At 46.7% G+C, this 20,580-nt stretch overlaps 1 protein-coding gene and 2 long non-coding RNA genes across 3 annotated transcripts in view; 2 read left to right on the top strand and 1 right to left on the bottom strand.

Moving 5' to 3' along the window:
- LOC109494790 overlaps window positions 1-5,593 on the top strand; it is a 100,775-nt gene extending 95,182 nt beyond the window's left edge. Inside the window, exon 4 of the long non-coding RNA XR_006590519.1 lies at window positions 5,535-5,593. This is a non-coding gene — a long non-coding RNA (uncharacterized LOC109494790). The remainder of the gene's footprint in view (window positions 1-5,534) is intronic.
- On the bottom strand, window positions 4,276-12,972 carry LOC102899130. The gene is made up of 3 exons (XR_442028.5): window positions 11,724-12,972; window positions 5,298-5,472; window positions 4,276-4,872 (listed from the first exon to the last, which is right to left on the bottom strand). It is a non-coding gene; the product is annotated as an uncharacterized LOC102899130 (long non-coding RNA).
- Window positions 12,973-20,088: 7,116 nt separating this feature from the next.
- Window positions 20,089-20,580, top strand: part of DMAC2 (distal membrane arm assembly component 2) — a 51,959-nt gene continuing 51,467 nt past the window's right edge. The window contains exon 1 of the mRNA XM_045046485.1: window positions 20,089-20,315. The gene's annotated coding sequence lies outside the window, so the exon portion shown is untranslated. The remainder of the gene's footprint in view (window positions 20,316-20,580) is intronic.

The raw sequence follows: 20,580 nt of genomic DNA on the forward strand, positions 1-20,580 counted from the left end.
CAACAAAACCAAATTTAAACCTGATTTTAAAATGGGCTGGGGCGTCTGGGTGGCGCAGTCGGTTAAGCATCCGACTTCAGCCAGGTCACGATCTCGCGGTCCGGGAGTTCGAGCCCCGCATCAGGCTCTGGGCTGATGGCTCGGAGCCTGGAGCCTGTTTCCAATTCTGTGTCTCCCTCTCTCTCTGCCCCTCCCCCGTTCATGCTCTGTCTCTCTCTGTCCCAAAAATAAATAAACGTTGAAAAAAAAATTTTTAAATGGGCAAAGCTCTTGGATAGACATGTCTCCAAAGAAGGTATACAGATGGCCAATAACCACATAAAAAGCAGCTCCACATCACCAGTTGTGAGGGAGATGCAAATCAAAACTACAATGAGGGGCTCCTGGGTGTCTCAGTAGGTTAAGTGTCTGACTCTTGGTTTTGACTCAGGTCATGACTTTGCAGTTCATGAATTCAAGCCCCACATCAGGCTCTGTGCTGACAGTGCAAAGCCTGCTTGGGATTCTCCCTCTCTCCGTCTTTCTCTGCCCCTCCCCTGCTCATTCTCTCTCTCTCTCTCTCTCTCTCTCTCTCTCTCTCTCTCTCTCTCTCTCTCAAAATAAGTAAATAAACAAAAAAATTTAAAATACAATTAGGTACTCCCTCGCACCAATTAGAATGGCTATTTTCAAAAAAGCCCAGAAAGCAACAAATGCTGGAGTGGATGTGGAGAAATTGGAGCCTGGTGTGTTTTTGACAGGACAGTAAAATAGTGTAGCCATGGTGGTGATTTTCAGAAAAAAAACTTTACATAAAAATACCATATGATCCAGTAATTCCACTTCTGGGTATATACACAAAAGAAGTGAAAGCAGGAACTGAAAGAAATATGTGTACACCCATGTTCAAAGAGTATTGTTCACAATAGCCAAAATATGGAAACAACCCAAATGCCTTCAATGAATTAAGACAAACACAGTAGAATATCGTTTAGGCTTCTGACCATCCTGAGCAGCCTCTGTTCCCTGCCTGGCTGACTTTCCTGTAGTCACTGGCCTTTCCCCATGGATGGCACAAGGCAGGGAGTGGGGAGCTGCACAGGGACACTTGACAATAGAGTCCTTAGAGGCCTCGGGAAGGAGCTGACAAGACAGAACAGGCACATGGTAGGGACCCCATAAGTGTCTGTTGGAACGGGGATAGAAGTGAAGCTCCTTTTCCACCTTCTTAGCTAAAACCAACTTCATGTGTTAATTTCCTCTGTGTTGTCTTCGTGTCCCAATGTTGCCCCCTGGAGGCTATGCTGGGGGCTGCACCAGAGATGCTAACCAGGCTCCAAAGGATGTGTGGGCCCTGAGCCCTGGGCAGAGGTGGGCTCTGACCTCCAGGCTGAGGGGCTGGTCAGCCCAGGTCCTGGTCCCTGTGGGTCCCAGGCTTCCTGAGTCCATCCCAGTGCAGGGTAAACTCAGGGAGAGGACAGTTGTTGTCCAGAAGATTCCTGATCCAATGTCAGGAGAACCATCCATCCAAGGGGATATGTTGCCTCTGATGGTGGTCTCTGTTCCCAGAGTTCCAAAGGAAGGGCCAGTGAAGAGTCTCTTGGGGCTCTGGGGAGAATACACCTCAGAATTCCCTGTTTCCCCCATCACAGCACTGGGGCCTGTTGCGTTCAAGTCACCTATGTCCCTGTCTTTGCTCTAGGCTCCCCATAGGACCCAGGAGCTGGAGCAGCTCCACCTGGAGACTCATCCAGGGAGTCTCGAGGGTTCCTCTGCTAGGGAAGGGGAGGCCTCTGTGGGAGCCTCAGCCCCTCTGAGATGGAAGCAAATTCAGATCCTAGGTTCTCCTGTCCCATCCTGCACGGCAAGTTCCTCTCACTTCTCAGGACTCCTTGGGGTGGTAAGATGTCTTCAGCAGACCATAGCCACGTATCCCCACAGATCAGAGACCCTAGGGGGGAGGAGTCACCTCCTGACTTCCTTGAGTTCCGAGAGGGGCTCTGACTTCCCCTGGTGGTAACTCCACCTGAGGTCAGGTCTCTGAGAGAAGATGAGGACACAGGCTGCCCAGGATCTCCAGGGATAGGTGAAGTGGCTCACAAGGTAGAGATGGAGTGGGGGATGTCTGTTTTCTGTGAGTGAATGGTGTCAGATGCTCACTGTTAGGAGGTCTCTGTCGTCACTCCTGAATCTATGAGGAGTGAAGGCTTGTCCCTGGGACAGCCTCGGGTACTTGTTGGCCTCCTCCCATGAAGATACCAGTGCCCCTGTGTCTACAGGGGACAGGTTCTGACCCCCAGGTGTCATGTGGGGGTGACATGCTTCATGGTGTGGTTTCTCTTACCCATTTCACACATGTCTATTGACGCATGTCATCTGGCACAGATGGGGATGCCTGGATATCTGGCCTGGCTGCCATCTCATCCTCTAAGACACTATTGATGAAGTAGTGTCTATTCAGAGTCGCCACTGGGCATAAGGACAGGACTGCCCCATTTCTCACAAGGGACTTAGTCATGGATGGATTGCGCCCTGGCTCTGCATGCTGCTCTCCCGGCTGGTACCTTGACAAACCTTGTCTTCTGTCTTCCCATTGCCCCAGCACAGCCTCCAAAGCACAGGGATCTGGGCCCTCTCAGAGGCCCCCAGCCAATCAAACCCTGCACCTCATGTAACCTTCTTTGTGTTAGAGAGAAGGGCCCCATTACAGCATCAAGCAGCCTCATGGGAAAGCACTTCCGAGCCAAAGTGACCCCCATGTGCTGGGACTGGTGTGTCCCATCTGGCCACATCTTGGCGGGTCGTCATGGGATCAGGGCAGAACCAGTGTGAGCTGTGCTCTGGAGCTCCAAGGAACTGCCAGTGAGAGCTGAGTGCTGGGTTCTCGTCTTCTGGGAGGGATTCAATTTCCAGAACTTCGCGATATCCTTGGACCCAGCCAGAGACCAGGAGCTCAGGGCTCTGGTGGTGGTTGGGATTTAGCCACAAGGAGGTGCCCGGCTCTGCCCCCATATGTGCCAACCAGCGGCCCGAGCCTGTGCAGGGATAGTCCGGCCCATCTCCGCCTGCAGAGTGTGGAGGTGGACAGGTGAATGCTGAGGACACCAAAAGGAACTCACCCCTTAATGATGGAGCATCAGAGACTCTTGTGGTTCAGAGAGGGGCACAGGGTTAGAGGGCAGGGTGTCAGCCCACAGGTGCTGAGAATGAAACCCCAACACCAGCCAGTCCCCAACTAAGTCCATTTTGGGGGGTGTAAATTCATCCTTAAGGAGTGATGCCAAGCTGTATGATTCTGAGAGAAGCTCCTATGATATAATTTTCTTCTTAATATTTCTTCCAAATCCATAGTATGACTTTGCATTCATGGCTGAGATGCCTCTCTCAGGATGCTGAGAACATCAGAGGACGTGTCTAATGACATCACATAGCAATTTGCGGTCATGTATGTTTTTGCATCCCAATGTCTACAGAATTTCCCTCAGCCAACCTGGCAATATAACCCAGTGGTGTCCTGATTTGTGGTTACACCCTTGGCAAAAAACAGTCTTCCAGCTGCTGAGCCACGGGCAGCCATAAGTTCTTCCCCTCTAAATATGCCTCCTTCTGAACCTGAATGTGCTCTTTGTCCAAGCTGAGCCCTCCTGTCTCCTGTCCAGGGCCCTGTTTGCTCTTCCAGCAGCAGGAACCATCCACTAGAGGGCACTGACGCGCCTGCCTGAACTCCTGCTGACCATTTCCATCTCCTGACCAATGCAAGTGTTTACATTGCCACAACGCCCAACCCTCAAATACTCTTTAGATTTGTTCACAGTGTGGCTCAGTCAGTTAAGCATCCGACTCTTGGTTTCGGCTCGGGTCATGATCTCACGGTTCGTGGGTTCAAGCCCCAGTTTGGGCTTTGTGCTGACAGTGTGGAGCCTGCTTGGGATTCTCTCTCTGTCTCTGCCCCTTCCCCTCTCTAAATAAATAAATAAATAAATAAATAAATAAATAAATAAATAAATAAATAAATTTTAAAAGCCCACTAAGATTAACAAATTGTGTTGTTTTAAGCCACTAAGTTTGTGGTAATTTGTTACAGCTACAGTAGGAACTTAATCCCCTAGGAAGACTGGTTAGAATCGGTCACATCCATGTAGGAAATGACGATGTGGACTCACGGTCAGTGTGGACAAGAAGGTGGTAGAGAAATAGGAGGAACATTGGGGCAGGTTGGGGGGCCTATGGAGGCTTTGCTAACAGGTTCCACAAAGCACAGGGAGGAGCAGAAGAATTCAATAGTGACTCTCATGATTCTTGCTTCAGCAGCCAGGTGTAGGGAAAGACCTTTAATAGAAGAAGGAGATGTGTGCAGGCTGAGCCTGTGTGAAGACCAGAAGTGAACGTTTGAATTACATGTGCAGTTAAGGTGGCCAAGAGGGGCCGGGGAGCACTGGTTCAGCTGGATCCCAGCTTCTGTGAGAGGCCAGAGGGGAGTGGGAGGAGAGGATCAGTCCGTCCAGCAGGACACAATCCGCACGGTGTTCTCCTGGGCTGGGAGGTCTCCAGACTAGGTGGGGATGGAGTTGAGTGGGCAGTGGGACAGCTGACAGACCACACGGACCGGAGCGAGGTCCCACCTGCAACAGCCCCTTCCTGAGCCACAGCCTGGGACGCTGTTTCCTGGCCACCCTGCTGGTGGCCAGCACGGTGCTATCCATTGAAGCTAAGGAGTCAGAGTCACCGGTCAGGTCACTATTAACCACTTGCATCCTTCCCTCGTCTTTGTTTCCTGTGTTCAACTGATATTTCTTGCATGTCTCTACTTTATGGGTCTGAGTAGAATAAAATAATCCAAACTACATTTTCTCCTGATTATCTTTTGTTTCCAATTCCTCATGCTTGAATATACTGAAAAACAAACAAAAACACAAATAAAAATCCACCATCAGCAGGGTACTGGCAGAAGCAAACACACCATTACTCAAAAGCCTAATCCTCCCTTCTCCCCTCAGACACCAGGTGTCCTCACACGACCACGAATAAGAACATAGATGTTGACATATGTCCGGGGTGATCTGTGAGAGCCTGGGAGTGTGCACCTGCCAGCACGCAGGTTCTGTCTCACGGCATCCAAGGTAGCTCATCCTCAGAGACCCGTGACCAACCATGTTCTAGGAACCTTCAGGGTCCCCATGGGGGTCCTGTGCTGACAGAAAGGGAAAGGGAACAGGCCAATGCTGGGGCATAAGGAACATCCTCGGGTATCTCTGGTGACCAGCAAACCAGAAAACTCATTGGGTCCAGATCCAATACATGGACCTACAGGTACCCACCTGAGTCTCTGAGTCCAAGTGTAAGACGTTCTATCAGATAATATGGAATTCACTCTGGGTTTCTGGGGACCGCACTGGCTTGGGTCACACGGAAGTATCATCTGGAGAAAAGAGTCACATTGGCAGTGAACTGTCAGCTGCCTTCTTTCTGACGATGACACTCAGCTTGTCTCACCTGAAACAAAGTTTATTTATTTATTTTTTTATTTTTTTAATGTTTATTTATTTTTGAGACAGAGAGAGACAGAGCATGAACGGGGGAGAGGCAGAGAGAGAGGGAGACACAGAATCAGAAGCAGGCTCCAGGCTCTGAGCCATCAGCCCAGAGCCCGACGCGGGGCTCGAACTCACGGACCGCGAGATCGTGACCCGAGCTGAAGTCGGACGCCCAACCAACTGAGCCGCCCAGGCGCCCCCAAAGTTTAAAGGTTTGGATTTTCCTGTCAACTAATTCATTTCAACACTGAAAGAATGTATGAATTGTCCTATTTCTCCAACACTGAAGATTATGAGGAACATCCACTGTACTTCTTCAGCCAGAACTCTTATTTTTTATGTAAATTATCATTATTTTTACACTTTTCTTACAGCCCTTGCTCTCCTTGAAAGTATCCCCACTGACGAGTTTCCTGAGTCCAGCCATCAGAACTCCAGGACACACCTCACAGGCCACATGCTAGAAAGTGCTGGAAAGGCATCCATCTCCAGCACCGCATATCCCCAAACACACTTGAAAAGTGCATCCACAATGCAAGGTCCTCACTGCTCCTTATCAAGATTTTGGCTTGTTCAACACACAGAGGGCAATGGCACCATTTTATGATGTTGGGAACTGGGGTAGGTAGTGTTTCAGGGAAAACATGAGGGGAAGAGAAACACTCAGGAGCTTCATTTTGGACGTAAAATACTGAAATACCCATCAGACAGCTAAGCTCTCCTGGACGCTTGCTCTAAGGGGTCCTTCCTTGCCCTGCCCATAAAGGTGGGCTCATTTCTCTCAGTCTCCCCCATTTGTTATTTCTCTAGTCTGTTGTTTCATTCTGAACATCATCTCGTCACTTGTCTTACTATTTTCCAAAGTCTTGAAACTTTACAAGCCCCTCATCAATTCCCTTGTAACCCCACAGCCCCTGTTATGTACTTTCATGTAGCCCTCGTCAACCATATTGTAATCACGTGTTTCCATGTGTTAATGAAAACCTATTCTGATACTCATTAACTCATGTTGAGGCACACTGTGTTGAGGCCGATTGCTACAATGGCTTGGCAGTAGGAGGGACAGATTGGACTCAACTCCAAATCAACAAGACTAGTGGTGACTTATAGCCAAGGAGCAGGGTGGGGCAGTCAGTGGGTGGAAATTTACCAAGAAGGTAGAGTAATTCTTGCCAAGAAGACCTAACAGGGTTCTTACTGAAGATAGCGGGAGTGATCACGTACTACCTAGCAGATGCTGCTGGGGTGAGGAATTTGGTCAGAAAAGGAGGGTGCTCAGATATCACGGGGGGAGGATTATGGCTCAACGGCCTTCACAGGTTTCTTGCTCAAACTGGACCTGAAGCCCGAATCAGACCTCCTTAAGCAAATGGCTGAGACAGCCTGACTAAAGTCTGGTCCCGGAGAGAATCTTTGCTGCGAGTTTCCCTCTACCTTGTACAGTTCCCACGAAACCATGGTGTTCGGATAGAAAGACAGAAATAGACACAGAGAGAAAGGGATCGATTGATGCGTTGATAAAAATCTTTAAGGACTTCTCAGGAAGATACAAGAGAGGTTGTAAAATTTATCAGAGACTACCACAAAAACTATGCCAATGTATTTTCACATATGGATTAAATGAACAATTATCAAAATAAATGTCAATCACCAAAACTTACCTCAAAACAAAAGTCTTAATATGAATAGAGCAATAACCGTTAAAAAATTAAAACGTGAGCCGCTGATTTCCCTTGGTCAAAAAAACAGTACCAGGCCCTGATGGTCTTTATGGGTGAGAGTTAACAAATCTTCAAGTTAAAGATAACCTTCAACAGACTCCTCCAAGAATAAATAAAAAGTTTTACAAGAAGAATACTTCCTAGCCCAGTACATGAGGCTACTTGAATAGCTTCATACCAAAACCAGATAAGAAAACCATGGGCCAATTTCACCTACAAATACGCAGACAACGGGTGCCTGTGTGTCTCTGTCACTTTAGGCTCCAGCTCTTGCTTTCGGCTCAGGTCATGATCTCACAGTCCATGAGTTGGAGCCTTGCATCGCGTACTCTCTAGTCTTTTCTGTGCTGATAGCACAGAGCCTGCTTGGGATTCTTTCTCTCCCTTTCTCTCTGTCCCTCTGCTGCTTGCTCTCTATCTATCTCAAAAATAAAATAAACTTTATAAAAACTCACATAAAAAAATCAAAGTAAATGTTAGTAAACCAGATGCAGAGTTAACAATAACAGGAAACAAATAGACAAAAAATTATCATGATCAAGTAGGATTTATGTTTTTTAGTTTCTTTCTTTATTTTGAAAGAGAGAGAGAGGGACTGACCGAGATAGAGGAGGAAGGAGGGAGCTAGAGAGATTCTGAAGCAGGCTCCACACCGTCAGCAGAGAGCCCAATGCGGGACTTGAACTCATCAACCATGAGATCATGACCTGAGACAAAGTAGGATGCTTAACTGACTTAGGCACTCAGGCACCCCTTTTTCTTGTTTTCATATTGACTATTGGATATACCCAAAATAATTGCTTATATCATCTGTGCAGGGAATGAAAGCAACAATTATTTTTAAAAATAACTCCAGGGGCACCTGGGTGGCTCCGTCGGCTGAGCGTCTGACTTCGGCTGAGGTCATGATCTCACGGTTCGTGAGTTTGAGCCCCGTGTCGGGCTCTGTGCTGTCAGCTCAGAGCCTGGAGCCTGCTTCGAGTTCTGTGTCTCCCTCTTTTCTGTCTGCCCCTCCCTGCCCTTGCTCACACTCTGCTTCCTCTCTCTCTCAAAAATAAATAAACATTTACCAAGTTTTTTTAAACTCCAACCCCCCCCCCCCCCCGCAGAACTCCCTATGAGTCTTTACCCAGCTCAAGGAAGAAGAGAAGCAGCACCTCACACACCATGGATACTGTCACCAGTCCCCCTGCCAGCCCAACCCACCCCCCGCCATATTCTGCAAAATATTCCCCTACCCTTACACGTCTTCTTTTTCAACAACATGCTGTAACCTTAAAAGCCATACGTTTCATATTGAGCGTTGTTGACCTTCACAAAAATGAAATTACACTGAATTTCATGCCACTTGCTTTGTTCAGGAAAAATTCCCAGGATTCACTCCCACAGGTGTGCCTGGATGGCGATGGTCTCTGCATCTCCCATCGTAAGAACTCATCACATTTTCTTTCACCGATTGGCAACTGGTGAACATTTGGGATGTTTTGCTTTTGCTCGTATGTTATACAAACACTGCCACTATGAATGTTCCTCCCTGTTCACGTCTGCTACGACACCACACAACTTCTATGGGTGACATCTACAAGCTTTTCTATTGGTTTGTTTTTCTTTATTGCAAGGATCTTTATATATTGTGGATGGCATGCTTTGCCAACTATGTGTGCTGCACATCTCTTTCGTATAGTATCCTTTCTAAAGAGACATTAAGTGTAATATAGAACTCATATTTTTACCATTACATTGGTGTTCCTCTACCTAATTTAGTGTGTGTGTGTGTGTGTGTGTGTGTGTGTGATCAATTTTTCAGACTCATTTATAAAAACTGCCTTCTTTCCCCCACTTTATCTGTCAGGCCACCTCCCTTATGAAGTGTCGATGTGTGAGTAGGATGGTGGCCGATGCCACATTCAGGTCCCCAGTGGAGCCACAGCACCAGTTTTCTATAGTGTGGCTCGGTGATCCATCTTGATATCTATCTAGTAGGGCCGTTGCCACGTTGTTACACTTCTTCGGGGCCCTTTGTTAAGCTCTTTAATTTTAGAATTCCCTTGTCCAGTGGAAAGAAAACAATGACAGTTTTATTGGGAAGTTCGTAATTGTCCAGATAATTTGGGGAGAACAGCTGTTCCACCAAGCGGAGTCTTCCCGATCCTGACACTCCCTGGTATCTCTTTCCTTTCTGTTGGTGATTTGTCCTCTGTTAGTTATCGCCACTTAACAGCAAACTTTCATGTTCAGTCAAGTTTTAGGTGGTAAATAAATAAAGGCCTTGCTTACAAAGCTCTTTGTTTATTCTCCGGTTGCTGCTATAAATATTATTTAAATGACACTTGCTCTTATAAAGCAATGTCATTCAGCCTCACATATGAATCTCCTATCAGGCATTCTTGGGAAACTACAGTACTGATTCTGAGAACTTCTCAGATGTGAATTATGACATCGTTTCTGCACTTTTCCTTCTCAGACCTTTTCTTTTATGTGTCTGGCTCGGCGCGCTCAAGGACCCCATACGCGCCCTTACAAGTCAGTGTTGGCAGCCCACCCGAGCCTGGCCGCCTGACCTTAAAATTACGTTTGCTCTACCATTTTGTACACACGCTTTATCAGTTTCAGAAAGTTTCATTTTATTTCTGTTGACGGGTTTCTGTCATCAAATGTAGCTGAATCTTACATAGAGTTTTTTTTTAACGTATCTTTCAAAAAGTCACATAATTTCCCTTCTTTCAGCCATTCAAGCTGTGAACTACACTGATCTTCTCCTGTTAACCTAACTGCATTCCTGGACTAAACCTCACATTCACGCACGTGATCTTTTCCCTTCACTGCTGGACTGTGGTTCCTATTTCTGTAGGAGGTTTGTGTATGCTGCTCCTGGCCTGTAATTTTTCCTGTCCGTATTTTTTCTGGTTTGAGGGTCAAGGTTATTCTAGTCTCACGGCACGAGCTGGGAATGTGTTCGCTCTTTCTCTCAAGAGTATGCGTAAGGTTAGAATAAGGTCACGAATGTGTAAAATCTCCCCGTTGAAATGATGGAAATTTCAAAATGGTAACTCAAGGGGTGCCTGAGGGGCTCAGTCAGTTGAGCGTCTGACTCTTGGTCTCAGCTCAGGTCATGATCTGGCACTTTGTGACTTCTGGCCAGGCACCGGCTCTGACGCTGACGGTGAGGAGCCTGCTTGGGATTCGGCCTCTCCTTTTCTCGGCCCCTGCCCTGCTTGGGCATGCGCTCTCTCTTTCTCTCTCAAAACAAATAAATAAACATAAGAAAATGGTCACTCAAGCTCGCATTAGGTTGGTTATTAGGACTCCTATCGTGCTTTTCTTCTGGTTATTTTTTATTCTTTGCTCCTTTTTTCTGCTTTTAAGCATCTTAACATTTAAAATTTCCCCACAAGCTCCCCTGGGTTGCATCCTGTGTGTTCTCTGTAAAGTATTTTTCTGTCAGTTATACATATTGTGACACTGCCATTGTAGTTTCTCATCAGGCAGGAGTTTTACAAACACATGGTTTCCATTCAGGGAGTTGTTTTCAGCTTATACTTTTCATTCTGTTCTCTGACTACCGACCACAGGGTTTATAGAGCCTTCCATGTCTGTGCATTGATGAAAATTTGCAGTCTTGGCCCAGTATGTGGCAAATATTCATACAGTTGCCATTTGTGCTTGAAAAAAAAATTTTACCACATTTTGTATATACATACACCAAGCTTCTTACATTGCTCCAATATTCTCTATCCTTCCTGCTAGATGAGCTTCCCATCGAGCTTGCCCTCTCATTTCTGAGAGGCATATGCTCATGTCTTCTACCAAAAGAGTGGATTCCAGGTGGCTTTTTAAAGACAGGGAAGAGGGGCGCCTGGGTAGCCGAGTCGGTTGAGCGTCCGACTTTGGCTCAGGTCATGATCTCACAGCTTGTCAGCCTGAGCCCCGCGTCGGGCACTGTGCTGACAACTCAGAGCCTGGAGCCTGCTTTGGATTCTGTGTCTCCCTCTCTCTCTGCCCCTAAACAACTCCCATTCTGTCTCCGTCTCTCTCAAAAATAAATAAACATTAAAAAAAAATTAAAGACAGGGAAGAAAGAAAGAAAAAAAGAAAGAAAAAGAAAGACAAGAATTGACCTCATACATGTCTCCCAAAAAGCCTGCAAAAATTGTATTGGGAATGAAACCCATCGAGAGTTACCAAATTACTTTTTCCTACAACAGCATGTGAATACAGGTGTGCTTTCTTCCTCCGCTGAGACCCTGCCCAGCAGATGAAATGAAGGAGATTCCTAGAACAACAGTGAGGTACGTACAAAAAGACTTCAGAGGCTTTTCAAAGCCTGCTGCGAAAAGTACTTAGCTTATGACCCATTTCTGTAAAATACGAACATGAAACTATGTTACGGACTGTTGATGAATACAAACATATATAAAAAGGATGGGTGAAATCGCTGTAAAAAGTCTCCCGCATAGGACGAGACCCTCACCCACCAGCAAGTCGTTACCTCTGGCAAAGGAGGACAGCAAGGGAGAAGGCGCTCGTGTCCGATATGATGCAGCTTGTTGCCTTTTGTTTGGCAAAGGAGACCGGAGGCCAAATTCTAAAACGTTCACATCTGTGAAATCTTGGAGGAAACCGAACGGCTCACTGCACTATTTCGTCTACGTTGACTAGCTGGCATTGCACTGGAGACTTCAGCTTTCTTTGTCACCGTTTCTTTGTTGAAATCTAGAAAGCCTTGTTGATTGAAACACCAGACAATCTGGGGCGCCTGGGCGGCTCTGTAGGTGAGTGTCCGACTTGAGCTGAGGTCAGGATCTCACTGTTTGTGAGTTTCAGCTCCACACTGCGCTCTCTGCTATCAGCCCAGAGCCCACCCCACATCCTCTGCCGGCCCTCCCTGGCTCACTCTCTCTCGCTCTCTCTCTCTGTCTCTCTCTCTCTCTCTCTCTCCAAAGTAAATAAACATTGAAAAAAATATCTCGCAACAGAACCCAACAATCTGGGTTTCTGTTTTAGAGATCGACGGAAGGCTAAATCTAATGTTTACATTAGGCTGAAATGTTTTCATCTGTGTCAACGTGGCCCTCCCAGTTGAAGATCAGAAAAACAGCCACGCATCCACCACGTTCGGTGATCAACACTTACCTACAACCCTGATCGACAGTTACCTACGCCTTCTCCTTGCTTTGAAACTAAAAAAAGTGTTCTCCTCTGGTTGATTGCCCTCCCAACCTTGAAGTGTCTAGATGGGACTCTCTATGTTGAACGAGTTCTAGACAGCTCCAGAGCAGAGAGACTGGGCTTCCTCCTCTCCAGACCTCAGAACACGAAAGCACAAGCAACACTCCAAACCCCATCCATGATCAATCTGCATCACTGTGATGGAATCCATTGCTGTTCGGCTCCACCTTGGGTGAGCAGTGTCATGAACCTTGAACACGACAGAACCTTGCCTTCTAGGGGGGGTTACAGAGACCACAAAGGACATGTTTTTCAAACCTCCCACTAAGAGCAGACCGGCCAACCGGTTGAATTTTGTCCCCTTCACACAAAAAACCCCAAATCCTGCCTTTCCATCAGTGTAACCATGGTCACCAAAACCCCCTTGTAAAAAAATCCTTTGAATTTTGTCCTCTTCACACAAAAAACCCCCTTGTAAAAAAATCCTTTGAATTTTGTCCTCTTCACACAAAAAACCCCAAATCCTGCCTTTCCATCAGTGTAACCATGGTCACCAAAACCCCCTTGTAAAAAAAACCCTTGTTTTTTTGTTTTTTGCCTCTGCCAAATGGCTGAGCTCATTGGCTCCTGCCTGTGTGTAGGGGCGGGGCGTCAGAGAGTGACTGGTTCCAGAAAGTATAAAAGGCTGGCTCTCTAAGCTCTCTTCGGTCTTTTGGCCCAAAGGGAACTAGTGCAAACCTCCTATGCCCTCTACCAACTCAAACATGTTCAATATCAAACCTTGGGTCGTGGAATTCACACTAGAAATGCTATCTAACATTGTCATGGATAAGATAACAATGTCTATACCAAACTTGTACATGACGTGTGTTGAGAACCAACAAAAATCCACGGACTGGTTAAAAAAGATGTGCTACTTTCTGTTGAAGAAGACCATTGTTTACACCCTGAGCAATCTTGCTTCCATTGTACACAATCTGATGGTCAAAAAGTTCTTTACAAATATACGACATTATTTTCGAGGCGACAAGATGTTTCCTAAACCCACAGAAGTGGTTGTGCTTTAGCTGCTGTTATACGTGTGCATTCCAGGCTCTCTGGTGAAATACTTGTCATCTGGAAGAGAGCAAACTACTTTACCAGCTTATCTACACTGAGTGGACCATATATGTATTCTCAGCTCTCTCCATGAGTCACTACTTGTGTTTCAAATGAGAAATTCTAAAAGGAATTACAAAACTACGATTATAAAATTATACCAGACTCACAAATAAGACCGCTCACAACTATTCACTGAAACATTGGAATTGAATCACTAATGTTACGAATCTTTAACAAGGAGCTCAGAGACCGCTGTAAAGATGGTCCTGTATATGCCCCCACCTAGATGCAACGTGACATTGTAGCCTGTGCCAACCACAAATGGGACATTCTGCGGCACTTCTCGGAAGAAAGCTAGCTTGCTTCCTTCTGCTGAAGGAGGCATAATTCTTTCCAAAACACTTAAACAAGCTTCGGGTTTTCCCTTGATCAACTCTTTCTCCTCCCAGCTCTGAGCTGTTTCTGGTCCTGGAGAATCTGTGTCTCCTAGCTGCCAATCTCTCAAACTTCAGATGAACTTTTCTTTTGCTTTGCAGCCTCGGTTCTTTCTGATTTGGCACACTGGACAAATAAACTTCTTATCAACACATGGGGTGTCTGAAGCCTTCATGCGCCGCTTCTAGCCTGACTTCTTTCTCTTGTGTGGCTCAGGGTCTGTGGCCAGGACCCAAAAAGGAGGTAGGAAAAATCTCGGCGATACCAAGGAGAGCTCGTGGTTGTGGCGGTAGGGTGGAAAAGGGAGGGTGTGAAGCCTGGGTGAGAATTGCTGAATGGAGATGGGGTGGGGGTGGTTTCCAAAGCTGAAACTCTGTGGTGAGTGTCCCGAGAGGTCTTTGGGGATGTCTCATCTCTCCAGCAGAAGGTCAAGGTGAGAGGAGTTCAAACAAGGTGCTGACTGAAGGCACCTTGACCAGCCTCAGGGCATTTGCCCAAATTTGGCCAGAGGAGAGCCAGGTGCCTTGAAGTCTGAGCTAGGGGAAGGTTTAGGGCCCCCAGAACTCATGTTCCAGGGGACTCATTCTCAGGTGGGGTGGTGGTGGTGGTGGAGAAACTCTGAAGGTTCCCACACAGCCCCCCTCGGGTCAGGAGAGACCCTGTGGAGGAGGAAAGACAAGGAACAACCCTTTCTGGGGAAACCCGGGGGTCCTGGGGCTGCCCTGGGGATGCGGAGCCTGCACTGCACTGGGGCTTCAAGCTCCTTGTTGCAAGGAGAGCTTGGAAGTAGCAGCGTCCAGCTCGCCCCTCTCCATCCCAGGTCCCTCAACAAATAGGCAGACAGGGGACTGGGCCGTCCTAGGCATCTATCTGCTCCCTTGGAGACCCCACCCAGTCGTCTTCACACATGCTCTGCACCCTGTCAGGCAGCTGTGAGAGCTGCTGCCCCTGCTCCTGATGGTCAAAAGAGCCTTCCCCCACCCCCGCCCCCAAAAACGGAGTGGGAGTTTCCTCCAAATTAACAGACTTACCGTACAATGTTGCAGTCTCCCTTCTGATTTTATACCCATAAGAATTGAAAGCAAGTTTGGAAGAGACACTTGCACATCCCCGTTCATTGCTGTGCAATTCCCAGGACTCAGGAGGTAGAAGCCGCCCCAGGTGCACAGACAGAGGAGTGGGTGAAGAAAGGGGCTTGTGTCCACACTGCAGTGTTGTCCAGTCTTCGACAAGAAGGTCATTCTGGACTCGCTGCTAAGTGATCTAAGCACGTCACAGAAAGAAAACTAGCCTAAGATTCCCCTTATGTGAGGAAAGTAAACTAGTCAAATGTGTCAAATCAGAGAGAACTGTGCTTCCAGTCAGGGTGGGGAGGAGGGAACACGGAGCTGTGGATGTAGATTTTCAGTCACAAAATGAACTCGTGCTAGAGACGTGCTGTGTGCAACACTGAGAATCTATATACTGCCACTGACCTATCCACCGGTTAAGGATTGATGGTAGTAAAGTCAATGTTGTGTGTTTTTTACTATCAGTTGGTATTGATTTCTTTCTTATTTTTACACTTGGTCATAAGAACATGTATTTCTGTCATGAAGAAATTACCTTTCCAAAACGGCTAGAAATTTCAGAAGACGAAGGTGAAAAAGGAACGAAGTAACTCCCAGTGTCCTTCCATTTCAAAAATCGTCTGACATCTGAGCCAGAGGACTCTGCGTCTATCAGTGACTTCCTCTTCGTGTGTCTCAGAACGAGTTCAACATGCTTTACACGATCCGTTACATGTAAGACCGTTTCCAATAGCTTCTACCGTAAATCAAGAAATCCATTTATTCAAGTTTACTTACGGAGTATTAATCCCACAGAAAATTTTAACAACCTCTTTTTCAAAAACAAAATCCTTGATGCTACGTGGCATTCTGATACATAATGATGGGGTTTCAAAGACTGAAAAGCATTAGAAGCGTATATTTGAAATTCAAGCACGTAGACATTAAAAATCGTAATACACAGAATTCTCTGTATCCAATATTCCAGAAAAATAAATCAGAAAATAAACAGTATATACTCTCCTCTGGATTCCTCTTCCCCGTGAGTGACATAATATAACATAGGAATTTGTTTCAAAATACTTGTATGTACTTAATATCCCGTCAAAAACATGTCATTTAAAAAACTTGAAAAATGAGGCCAGGAGAACTATGGGCAGAATGCACAAGAACAAAACCTCATGAGTTTCTAATTTCTAATGACTTCTATTGCTAATGATTTCTGAAAGCTGTCTTCCTAATTTCCAAGGCAAATTTACACAACAGAGAAAAATAAGCACTCGGCTATACAAGCTTTACAGCCTTTTTTTCACAGAGTGTGGCTCTTCTGCCAAAATTCAGCCATCAATATACAACCTCATTTCCTTTCTAAAGGGAGTGAGAACATATTCTGCCTTAAGCGGGACATCGAAGCAAATTTCCAAGAATGAAAATAGCATTCGAAAGTCTTAATTTCACGATTCAAATATCAACAAAAGCAACAATTCCCCAACTCATGAAAGAAGGATGAAGCAACTACATGGGAAAAAGTGCACATTTAAGTCTTCTTAAATATTACATAACAAAAACAGGTGTATTTATAACTTCAGTCTTCAGATGGCACGCTTCACGAAATCATTATTCATTGAAAATAGACAAATGTTTACAAAGAACATTTAACTTAAATTTCATGGTTGCTTATTAAATGGTTGACCTGTACAGGAACATAGGAGTCCTGTCAAGATAGGTAATAAACTATTAATATAAACTATACCACAATGTTAAAAACTTCATAGTGCTCTATGGGAAAATCAATAAAGATAACATAATCTTTCTGGGGAAAAGTATTTAGCTTTACAAATAAATTCAAAATGTACATTTTACATATGAATTGCAGAATACATGTAAACCTTGTATTGCCACATAATCTTTGACTTTGTGGAAAACCATAAAAATGATGTACGTTTTCAATATATGGACATCAAAACTACACGGTTCACTTTTTTTCTTTTTCTTTTTTTTTTTTTCGTTTTTACTTTTTCCTTTTCTGGCAACTTTGGATGCACTTTTCCGTTTTGGTTCTCAAAGGGGATTTTCCACAAATCCCAAAGCTGAACCTCTGTCCAGCTTGCCGGCCATTTTCTTGTCTCTTATTTCCCTGACTCTGTTCACGGATACCCTGATTCTTCCAATTCCTGCTTTACTGGATGTTCGTAGAATAAAAACTCCCTGAGTTGCCAAATCAACCCCAAACGCTGAATTGCATGTGTAAGCAGATGCGAAATACACTTTTGCTTGTTGAAGGGGGCCCAACCTCTGCAACAACTGGTTTCTAGAAACAGACATCATGGGGGCGCCTGGGTGGCGCAGTCGGTTGAGCGTCCGACTTCAGCCAGGTCACGATCTCGCGGTCCGGGAGTTCGAGCCCCGTGTCGGGCTCTGGGCTGATGGCTCAGAGCCTGGAGCCTGTTTCCGATTCTGTGTCTCCCTCTCTCTCTGCCCCTCCCCCGTTCATGCTCTGTCTCTCTCTGTCCCAAAAATAAATAAACGTTGAAAAAAAAAATTAAAGAAACAGACATCATGGTCTTCAGCATCTCATCCACACACCAATGGAATTCTCAAATGTGGATAAATACTCATGAATTTCCACTGGCTAGTCTTCCTCAATTCCTCCCCTGCCATTGTGACCACCTTGTTGGCCTTCTACTCCTGTCTCCGGGAGATGAAGTGTGATAGATTTCTTTAAGGGAGAAACTGGGGTGAAGAAGCCTGGGGCCCTTGAGAACTTCCTGCCTTCAAAGAAAAAGCTCGGGGTGTGACAAGTACACAGGGTCGGTGGTGAGCTCTGTTTCCTGTTCCCCGTCAGCCTGTTTCCGCCCCAGATGGTTGCTCGAGGGGTCTCTGAGCCCCTCAAGAGTCCACAGTGGGGAGGATGCTCAAAGCTCCAATGACTCTCCAGAGTTGAGGGGCGAAGGTGGGAGGGGAAGGGCCGGGCAGGGAAGGAAAGAGGGGTAGAGGAGGTAGCAGTGTGGAAGGGGGGGCAGATCAACACATTCAAGAGAGCTGAAGAGCCTAAGATGTGCCTTCAACATAAAAAAGGAAGGAGGGGAGAAGATGGCGACGGCCTGGAGCACGAGACTCTTGATCTGCAGTCATGAGGGCAAGCCCGACATAGAACTTACTTTAAAAAAATTAGCATGAGACTTTAAAAAATTATCCATAAAACAAGGAAAACTGATGAGGAGGCAGACACTTTAGAGGAGCAAGTTGGGGAGCTCCTAAGTCCGGTTGTCTCTGTGTCTGTTGAAGTTCGCCTTATGTTTAAGGAAACCTTTGCCTTTGGGGTGGCTGGGTGGCCCAATCAGTTGAGCATCTGACTGCAGATCTGGTCGTGATCTCACGGTCTGGTCCGTGGGTTTGAGCCCCTCCTCGGGCACGCTGCTGTCAGCGCAGTGCAGAGCCTGCTTCGCATCTTCTGTCCCCCACTCTCTGCCTCTCCCCTACTCCCACTCTCTCTCTCACTCAAAAATAAATAAACATTTAAAAAATAAAGACTACCTATACCTCGGTATTAAGAAGATAAGCGAAAGAAAAATAGGGAGAAAGAGAGAAAGGGAAGGAGAGAGAGAAAAATAAAGCCTCTGGCTTTTCTGAAGATATTCAGCCGCACTGGCGCCCTAAAGGTGAAGCATGTAGCCGGCAGCAGCACAGCAGAGAGGAGGAGAGTCTCTTGTCTCTCGTCCAGAGATGGTTAGAACGAAGAGATCATGTTTCAAAATCCTAAAAATGTCTCTTGATGCCTTTCTCCCACTCATAAGCTCCAGCATAGGGCATAGTGGAAATCCCCTCAGATCACGTGGGAGCTTGAAAGTCGCAGGAAATGGTTCCAGAGCAACTGTTTCTTGGGAAATCACCCATCCTTACCCCAGAGAGCCAGATGGGGCTCTTTAGACTGCCATCATTCTGGAGTCAAGGGTACCTTTGGGAATCACATGAAGAGACTGGATTTCTTCCCACAGTTTTTGGCGCTCATGCAGCCCTGAGCCGAGGGACCCACGATGGGCTCGGCAGCCCTGGGCTTCTTGAACTGACCTTCCCTTTATCGAGGAGTCTTTGCCTCTGGGGTCCACGGCGCCCCGGCATTCCTGCAGCTGGTGGCCTGAGACACCTTCCTGTTGGGGGCTGCCCTCCCAGGGACACGTGGGCAGGGATGCAGGGATCTGCAGGGACACGTGGGCAGGGATGATGAATCTGAAGTCCCAGAGGAAGGAGCCTGACTCAGGGCAGACCACGGAGGGGACAGGGTGTGAGGGGAACAACCACCCAGTGGGAACATCTCTCCCGAGGCTCCCCTGGGGATGGGCAGCCTGCATTGTTCTGGCTCTTTGGCCTCATCGTTCCAAAGGAGACATTTAACCATCAGAGCAGAGATATCATTTTGATGTGGATGACCTACCACCCCAGGGACATCTGAACTTGTCACGCAGCCCCACTGCAGCTCGAACAAGGCAATTATTATTCTAGCCCTGATAGTCACACTATGAGCACAACCAGTTCTGGCTCCCTCCCGTCGGATGTTCTTTCCTGTAGTGGTGACCACTACAGGTCACCTTTGATAAGCCCTTTGTGCTGTGTGTTCTGTCTCAGAGTGTTCCCAGGAAAGCCCTGGCTTCTCTGTCAGGCACTACGCAGGGGAGATCTCTCTGGAACAGCACCAGCTCCCCTGGACGGAACCCCAATCACCTCTGCCCAACATGCTCGGAGGCTACTTAGTGATTTTTCACTTCCCTTTGAAAAAATGGGGAGCTCAGTTGCTTTCTTCCCCATCACCAGGACACACAAACCCTTTCCCTTCCCTGTCTGGGTAATATTTTCCTAATGCCTATCTCTAGTGTAGATGTTTCTCTATCTCTTTACTGCTATTCCTATGTGACCAGAATAATTATGATCACCCAGGCCCCCACCTTGGACTGTGGAGTCAAGAATGCGTATCTGAAGTACATTAGGGCTGGAGAACATTCTTGCAGTGACCTGGGCGGAGAGGGTGAAGGGGTGGAGACGCTTAGAGACCTATGAGGACACAGAGTACCAAACACTAAACTCCTCCTCCCATCTTTCCAGATTACTCTGTGGTGCTGCCGCCCTCTGGTGCCTACAGTACGTAGTGCGGCCCTCGGTTGCCTCATTCCTGTCTGTCCCAAAGGAGCCCATCAATCTGTGGTCAGTCTTCGGGGCAGAACAGCTACAAAACTGGCAGGACCCAATGTAAAGTGAAAATGCACGGCTCCTTGGTCAAAGTAATTGAGAATTTCAAGATGTCAGAAGCACACAGTGATGCCTAGCACAAGGTAAAAATTTTTTTCTATTAATCTCTGCACCCACCGTGGGGCTCGAACTCATAATCCCAAATTCAATAGTCACATGTTCTTCGAAGTGACACACCCCGGCGCCCAGCGCAGGGCGCTTGCAAATCACTGCAGGATTGCCCAGATTGCAGCCGGTGAGGCCAGCCCTGCCTTACTGGACCAATGCCTGTATTCATCCTCCATGTGACTATCACAGCAACTCAAGCCATACAAAATTTACAGAAATGGGGAGCCCGGAGAGTATCTG

Source organism: Felis catus, chromosome E2 (genome assembly GCF_018350175.1).
Source record: "Felis catus isolate Fca126 chromosome E2, F.catus_Fca126_mat1.0, whole genome shotgun sequence".
Classification (NCBI taxonomy): Eukaryota; Metazoa; Chordata; class Mammalia; order Carnivora; family Felidae; genus Felis; species Felis catus.